The sequence below is a fragment of the Rutidosis leptorrhynchoides genome, chromosome 11 (genome assembly GCF_046630445.1).
Source record: "Rutidosis leptorrhynchoides isolate AG116_Rl617_1_P2 chromosome 11, CSIRO_AGI_Rlap_v1, whole genome shotgun sequence".
In the NCBI taxonomy this organism is placed as follows: Eukaryota; Viridiplantae; Streptophyta; class Magnoliopsida; order Asterales; family Asteraceae; genus Rutidosis; species Rutidosis leptorrhynchoides.
Window position 1 is genome coordinate 48,704,823 of NC_092343.1, and position 8,263 is coordinate 48,713,085.

Genomic DNA, 8,263 nt, shown 5'->3' on the forward strand with positions numbered 1-8,263 from the left:
GAAAGAAAAAGAGTTCGTCGAAAAAAAGTCGAAAAAGAAAAAAAATGGTTGAAAAATAAAAAATGACGGAAAAATAAAAGAAACTTATAAAAACTTAAAAATACTTGACTAACCTAACCTTATTACTACAACTAACTTAAAATTATAATCGCAAATTGAAATTACTAATTGGAATGATAATTGGTACATAGTAAAAGGTGTCTAAAAATATTAAAGCTTACAAGGAAAAACTAAATCCCAAATGGAAATAACTTAAAAAGAAACTAAAACTTAAAAAGGCGTCGCAAAATTCTAAAGCACCTAAATCTTAGTCTAAAGAAAAAGCACTTAAGGAATTCTACGGCAAAGCCTAAAAATCTAGGAGTAAAAATGACTATAGCAAAAACTAAGTTTAAAATTAAATATGAGCTAAAAATACAAATATTATGCTACAACGATTAAAAAGGGACAAAATATAAAAATATACAAAAAGTTGTAAAAAGTATAATTTTTATAAAAAAATATTATTTTTATATTTTATAATAAAAGTATTAAGTTTATAATAAATAAAACTAGTTTAAAAGTAATATAAATAAAATAAACTAAAAACTTAATTATAATAATAATAATAATATTAGGGTTTAATTAATAATAATAAATTAATATCCGTAATAAATGCGTTTTTAGGGTTCGGTTGTGGTCTTGTCAGACCCCTCATGCGAGTCGCATGGAATAAGGGGGTGGTTCATGCGAGTCGCATGGATACCCTGAACTGGTTCAATTGGACTGGTTCAAATGACAGGTCACGTAATATTTAATATTTTATTTTCTTTTTTTTCTGTTTTAAATTTAAATAAAATATATATATATAATTAAAATAAAAACTTAAAAATAAACTTAAAATACTTTATAATTTTGTAAAAATAAAAGAAAAACTTAAAAATATACTTAAAATATTTTTTTTTTTCGATTTTAAAAGCTTTTTTTTTTTTATATATTTTTTAATTTTTAAACAAAAATATAAATTTTACAAAAACTAATTATAACTTAAAAATTAAAAATATGGCGTTTCGCTTCGGCGAATGTCCCCGGCAGCGGCGCCAAAAATACTTGATGTCAAAGCTAAGGGGTATAAAATACTATTAAATTTTAGCAGGAAATACTATTAAATACGATACAATTTTACACAAGATATTTATTTATTTATAGAATGGATATACTTAAACCTTGCTACAACACTTATAGGCAGTGTACCTAATCGTACAGTAGTGTAGTTTTTAGTAAGTCCGGTTCGTTCCACAGAGAAATCTTTAAACAAAGCTCAACGCTATATTAGTTTACTTTTATAAAAATACAAATATATATATAAGTAATATTATTATTATAAAGGGAGGTTTTTACCATTTAATGACCGGTTTGTCGATTTTAAGATTTTAGTCGCAGTTAAAACCTAATGTAAAATATAAAATAAATACAAGACTTAAATTAAAGCGTAAAGTAAATAGCGATAATGAAATTGCGAATAAAAATGCGATAAAATAAAATTGCGATAATTAAAAAGTACGATAATTAAAAGTGCGATAAAATAAAATAAATAAAAGTGCGATAATTAGAAGTGCAATTAAATATAAAATAAAGGAAATTAAATATGAAATAAAAGAATTATGCTTATTTAAACTTCCGTAATCATGATGTTTGACGTGTTGATTTTAGTTTTATTCCCATGGGTTAATTGTCCTTTGTCCTGGATTATTTAATATGTCCGTCTGGTTTTTGTCCATAACAGTCCATCAGTCATAAATATAAAGTGCGAGTGTCCTCATCAAATTATTATTATACCCGAAGTTAAATATTCCAACTAATTGGGGATTCGAATTGTAACAAGGTTTTAATACTTTGTTTAATGAATACACCAGGTTATCGACTGCGTGTAAACCAAGGTTTTACTACTTTGTTAACAATTACACCAATTACCCTTGAATGTAATTTCACCCCTGTTTTAATTATTCTAGTGGCTATTAATCCATTCCCGTGTCCGGTTAAATGAACGATTATTCGTACATATAAATACCCCGCCCATCGTGTCCGATCGAGTGTATATGGTAATTTATAGGGACGCCCAATTGTAAATCTTTATATTAACATTAACAAACTTTCATTTCGTTAAACAAATATAAAGCCCATTAATAGCCCATAGTCTAATTTCCACAAGTGTCGTTCTTTTGTCCAAACCCCAATTATGGTACAAAGCCCAATTACCCAATTTTAGTAATTAGCCCAACATCATGATTACTTCGTTTTAAATAAGCATAATAATAACTTAGCTACGAGACATTAATATAAAAAGGTTGAACATAACTTACAATGATTAAAAATAGCGTAGCGTTACACGGACAGAATTTCGACTTACACCCTTACAACATTCGCTAACATACCCTTATTATTAGAATTAAAATTAAAATTAAAAAATATATATATATTACGTATATATTGAGAGAGAGATGTAAATTATCTGTTTAAAACTCGGCAGAAAACTGGCTTTATATAGGACCTGACCAACATTTTCACTCCATGCGACTCGCATGGATTTGTGCCTCTGGCCATGCGAGTCGCATGGCCACCCTGGATCCAGCCAAATTAGTTTGTTTTCTTCTTGCCGACGTAATATAATAATAATATATAATATAATATATAATATAATATAAATATATATATATATTATATTATATTCTTGTGCATAGTAGACTAGATATTTTTGGTCCGTTGCGTCGGGCGTTTCTTCTAGGCTCAGGTCCCGGTTCCGGATTTTCGGACGTCTTCGCGTATTATTTTATATCGTGTACTTTGCGTCTTGTAACTTGTACTCTTGTCATTTTGAGACGTTCCTCATCAATATTTTGAACCTTTTTAATTGTATCTTGTACTTTTTAGCTCTTTGGACCTTTTTGTCTTCAATTTGTCGAATCTGTCTTTTGTCTTCACCTTTTATTATTTAAACGAATATCACTTGTAAATAGAACAATTGCAACTAAAAGCTTGTCTTTCTTGAGGAATAATGCTATGAAATATATGTTCGTTTTTAGCATTATCAGTAACGACCCGTCAAAATCGCTATTGACGCGGCACGTTAATCATTGATTCCACAGTGAGGTTTTTGACCTCTATATGATACGTTTTGATAAAATATTGCATTCATTAAAATAAGTGACTTTCTAAACATAGAAAGTTATAAACATGTGGGCGAGTGCTTAGGTATAAGCAAAACCCCAAAATACATAAGTCTTTATGTGACGATCGCTCCAAATCCATATGGACGAACACATCATTCATTGATTTCATTGCGAGGTATTTGACCTCTATGTGATACATTTTGTAACATTGTATTCGTTTGAAAAGGTATTTCATAAATGAATATATAAATTCCAGGTTTTTAACATCTGATGATTTCTACGTATAGACAATCACCATTTAATGGTTTACAATAATACATCTGTTGACAATACAGTCAAAATAAGATACATGGTAATGGTTTGGTGAATGCAAGTTTCTTGTATATAGCATGTATGACTCCAAGCACATATCTTGTATCACGTATAAGCAAACAGCGGAAGACTTCTAGAATCCTGAGAATAAACATGCTTCAAGTGTCAACACAAAGGTTGGTGAGTTCATAGTTTTAATATTACACATAATCCGTATATCAATGTGGATTACAAAAGTTCAGTTGTTTTATTCAAAACGTTTATCAATATGTTTTAAATAAAAGGTGGACCACAAGATTTCAGTTGTTTCATCCGAAACGTTTATCAATCGGTTCTACAAAGTTGAGCACCCTGGTAACTAAACTTTAATGTTTATATAATTTGTACCCTTTGTATAATCATCTTAATAATACACGCAAACCAACGTGTACGCTTCTCAAATAGCATACGTCCGTTAAAAGGCTAGTGCTCTAGCTCGAACGGGGATATCAAGCCCTATGGATCCATATACTACTACTCGCGCCCACCAGTTCTTATAACTGGCAGTTACTAGTTACCAAAGCTAAGGGATTTTCGGTTCAAACTCAGTGTAGAATTTAGTATGTACTTGTATCCATTGTGTTTAAAATAAAGTGCATGTATTCTTAGTCCAAAAATATAGATTGCAAAAGCAATTAAAAAGGGAGCAAATGAAACTCACGCATATAAATCTAGTATTTTCAGTATTTATAAACAGTCGCATGTATTCTCAGCCCAAAAATATATTGAGTAAAAGGGATCATATGAAACTCACAGTTAAATATCGATATACAATATTGTAGGAAAGCACGTAGACGCATCGGAGATGATAAACACGAGGTTTGATTCACAAAAAAATACCCCCGAACATTACCCATAACCTCCTTGGCAATAACCCATAATTTCCTTAGCTCTAGCTTGCTCGAAAACTCATTTTGAAAATTACTTGGACAGCACTCCGTCGTAATATTTTTTGTACATTATTATTTTTGTATCGCAAAAATAATAACACTAATAATAATAAAAAATAATAAGATTAATAATAATCTTAATAATAATAATAATAATAATAATAATAATAATAATAAATAATAAATAATATTACGGAGTATATATATATTTGTGTATGTGTGTGATTTAAATCGAGCGAAAACACTGAAATTTATAGATGTGGCCTGAAATCTGGAGTCATGCGACTCGCATGGAAATGGCCTTCTGGCCATGCGACTCGCATGAGGACCAGGGACAGCTCACATTGTTTTGGCTCCTAGCTTGTCGACATAATATAAAATAAATATAAATATATAAATAATTAATATAATTATTTATATATTATATTTTATTCTTGTGCATAGTAGACTAGATATTTTTGGTCCGTTGCATCGGGCGTTTCTTCTTGACTCGGGTCCCGGTTCCGGATTTTCAGACGTCCTTTCGTACTATTTTATATCGTGTACTTTGCGTTCCGCAACTTGTACTCTTGTCATTTTTTAGACGTTCTTCATCAATAATTTGAACCTTTTTAATTGTATCTTGTACATTTGAGCATTTTGGACCTTTCCGTCTTCAATTCTTCGTTTTCGCCTTTTGTCTTCGCACTTATTAAATATAAACGAATATTACTTGAATATGGAACAATTACAACTAAAATCCTGTCTTTCTTGGGGGATAATGCTATGAAATATATGTTCCTTTTTAGCCTTATCAATAGCCTTAAATTATCCCTTAATTATATCACTCAAAGTGTATCTTAAACTTTCGAGTGTTTTGGTCATTTACTTCTATAAATCATCGTCTCGCTATTTGTTAAAATACATTTTTATAATAGCGTTTTACTGTAGCAAAGTTACTGTAGCAAAGTCAAATTTTACTGTAGCAATTCACTGTAGCAAATAGTGATTTTCGAAAACACTGTAGCATTTTGAGTAATGTGGCAATTTGAAAACACTGTAACAAATTAGTGTTTAACTGGTTCATCTTAAACGCTTTAGTTAACTTATCTAAATATCAATTGAATCAATAAACGAATGTTACTATCGTTTATTATATATATGTATATATCTTTTTAATATACATAAATCAGTTTTTAAATACACATTGGAAGTTATTTATAAATAAATTTTAATAATAAATATTTCAACTTATCATATACATTCAAATAGATATTTAAACCAATAAGTTTAATGTACGGTATCAAACAATTAATACATTGTTACCTTTTCATGTTATAGTATATATGTATCTATTTACATATAATTGTTCTCGAATCGTCGAAAATAACCGAAGGGTATTTAAATATATAAAAGTAGTTCAAAAATTTTGAGATTCAGTTTTACAGACTTTGCTTATCGTGTCGAAAATGTTAATCATACAAAGATTAAGTTTAAATTTGGTCAGAAATTTCCGGGTCATCACAGTACCTACCCGTTAAAGAAATTTCGTCCCGAAATTTGAGTGAGGTCGTCATGGCTAACAATAAAAATGTTTTAATGACGAATATGAGTTGATAATAGAGTTTTATCTATGTTTGAATAATATGGATAAAATAATCCAGTTACTCGAAGTGTATGAGAGAAGTTATCGTAATCAAGTGAAATGGAGAATAGAGATGCGTCTTATCTCTTGATGTAGTAACGATTGATTTCCGGATTTTAAGGAATAGAAAATCTTCATAATTTAAATAAGATTTGATTTTTCGGAATTTGCGGAAATTAGGATTTTCTTTGATTAAATGCGTAATCTGACTCTATTACTGCGTCCGATATTTTGCTATAAATTGACCTCTTCCGTTTCATTTATTTTCAACACTCCTATAATTTTCTTTATTATTTCATACATCCCAATAGATTGTGAAAATGCTTAATCCAGTTCTGATTCTTGATATTTTCCTGGCTATCGTATCCTTCATTCTTCTTTTTCATCTGCCACCAGAGGAAGTTATTTTCTTCTACTATTACCTTGGGGTTATAGTGTTTTTCATTCTCCCGTGTCTTTATATTGCTATACGCATTGATATACACGGTTTGTAATTTCGGGGTTGTTTTCGGGCTTTATATTTTCCATTATATTTCGGAGCTTCATGCTTTCGTTTTCTTTTCCCGACTTTAAGTCAAGCGAATAATGGTCCAAAATTCGTAGGTATGGATTTTGAAATGAACATAATTAATATTCTAAGAAAGAAACGGTAATGGCACAATCTGACTTGTCAAATTACCAGAATACCTCGAAAAAGACCTTAATCATCAAGAAAAATATTTTCTTGATATGTTTAGAGGTTAAATAGAATGAAAGAGTTATGTAACATGGTTCATGATGAGGGTATGATCTGTGAACCTTTATCACGTTCTATTAGAAACTCAGCATGACTTACTGTAATATAATCACGTTGATCAAGTGTCATTATATTATACTAATTCATGCTTCAGTTCCCAACACTACTTCAAAACATTCAAATTTTAAACTTGAAGGTTTCAGAATTTAGAAACTAAAATAGTTTCTTTTATGATGTAATACAGATAGCGCAAAGAGATGAATGATTTCAGATAAGAATGCTTATGAAAATATCTTCAGAAATATCGAGGATATTTAAAAGATACGATGATATCTTAGAATTTCTAATATCGAAGAATGATGAAGAAGATTTGTTCGTAACGGATTTTGAGTTAGTAGCAAGGTATTCGTTAATGACTTCAGCAGATACTGAATCATTTGTATTCTTTGAAGGCAGGTTTAGTCTTTGTGATTTATCTACAGCCCTCCTTCATACTTTGCTCAATCCGTTTTCCAGTTTCAAACCTTCTTTTTTTCTCAGCTTTACCATCATATTATTCTTTATCATCAAACTTTTGACTGTTAAGGTCGTTTACAGTTTTTGCTGCTTCATCAGCATTGTTCTAATTTCAGAGAACTAGTTTCATAGTTTGGGGTGTTTTTCAAAAACTTCACATTCGAAGTATGTAATTCGAGGAGGTAGACGTTATATGTACACATATAACTGTTGGCGTAGACGTGCTGCAAGATTTCAAAATACTGATTGCAAATTCCCGATAGTTGGAATGGCAACTATTGTTACAAGATGTGGATGAGTACATGATAGGGTTTCAGTATATATAGTGATTTCCGGAGAGTTTCAAATAGCAGAGTGACGGAGTCGCTGGTACATTTACTGCTAATATGGTGGAACATAAAAGGTTCCCCAGTAACAAAAACGTATATGCCAAAGTTATAAGTCTGAAAGGTCGTCGTTGACTAGTTGAATGGGTGATAATACTGGATACTTTTAAAAAGGAATTGCAAGGTTATTTTCAGTAATAATAATGCCGAAGGATTTATCACAGATACGTGTTAAAGTTTTACTTAGGTTTCGAGAGCTTTCCAGATATATGATTATAATTACAAATCTTTCTTCTCGTAGATATCGTGTAGTTGGTTTGTCTTCTCGTTTGTTCATTAGTTGAAGTGTTTCCAAGAATTTCGATGGGTTTGAACGCAAAATGTAATCATATGATGTTCTAGTACTGTTCTGAATTCAAAGCATGGTTTTCGAAGCATGGTTTTGAAAGATGTAGGAATCTAAGAGTGATGTTTTTCGTTTAATCTTGACTTGGATTCTGATCTATCGAAATCAGAATATGAAATTGAATGAAAATGGTTATTCTGCGATGAACAGATACGTATATCTATAGGTTTGAGCAGTATAGTTAATGATTGTTGAATCAAAATTGAAGAATGTATAGTGTAACATATTAATGTGGAATTTATATATTTCTAGGGTATTACCTACC